General features: G+C 42.9%; 1 protein-coding gene across 24 annotated transcripts in view; it reads right to left on the reverse strand.

The window, feature by feature from the left end:
• Adam15 (ADAM metallopeptidase domain 15) overlaps positions 1-905 on the reverse strand; it is an 11,795-nt gene that overhangs the window by 7,284 nt on the left and 3,606 nt on the right. The gene's annotated exons all lie outside the window — the stretch shown is intronic.

Genomic DNA, 905 nt, shown 5'->3' on the forward strand with positions numbered 1-905 from the left:
GCACCACGCCTGGCTTAAATATTTTATTTTTCATTTTATGTGTATGAGTATATTGCCTGCATGTGTGTAAGTGCACCTGTGTCATGCAATTCCCGCAGAGGTCAGAAGAAGGCATCAGATCCCCTGAAACTGGAGTTACAGATGGTTGTTAACAGCCATGTGGGGTGCTGGGAATCGAACCCAGGTCCTCTGCAAGAGCAGCCAGTGCTCTTTACCACTGAGCCATCTCTCCAGCCCCTCTTCCAATTTTAAAAATATTAAGTAAGTCAGGTGTAGTGGCACACACCTTTAATCCCAGCACTTTGGGGAGAGACATAGGCAGTGGGATTTCTGTCAATTTGAGGCCAGCCTGGTCTGCATAGTGAGTTCTAGGCCAGTCAAGGCTACATGAGGAGACCCTCTCTCAAAACACCAGAAAGACAGTCTGAAGAGTGCTCAGTAGTTAAGAACACTGGCTGCTCTTGCAGGGGTCCTGGGTTCAATTCCCATCACCTACATGGCAGCTAACAACTGTAACCCCAGTTCCAGGGGATCTAGCACCCTCTTCTGACCTCCCTTGGCATTGCACAACATGGGTGCATTTATATATATATATGCACAAAATATACTTATATACATAAAATAAAAATAAATAAAATTAAAAATAAGCTGGGCATGGTGGCATACACCTTTAATCTGGGCACTCGGGAGGCAGAGGCAGGCGGATCTCTGTGAGTTCGAGGGTTCAAGGTCTACATAGTGAGTTCCAGGTCAGCTGAGGCTACAGGGAGACCCTTTCTCAAAAAGATTAAAAAAAAAAAAAAAGACCAAAAAATAAAATAAAATAAATAAATAGATAAATAGATAACCTATAGATAACCTCCTCCAACCAAACAACAACAAAAAACCTGCCAAAAATAAATCAT

Source organism: Nannospalax galili, unplaced genomic scaffold (genome assembly GCF_000622305.1).
Source record: "Nannospalax galili isolate Female #2095 unplaced genomic scaffold, S.galili_v1.0 scaffold591, whole genome shotgun sequence".
NCBI classification, from domain to species: domain Eukaryota; kingdom Metazoa; phylum Chordata; class Mammalia; order Rodentia; family Spalacidae; genus Nannospalax; species Nannospalax galili.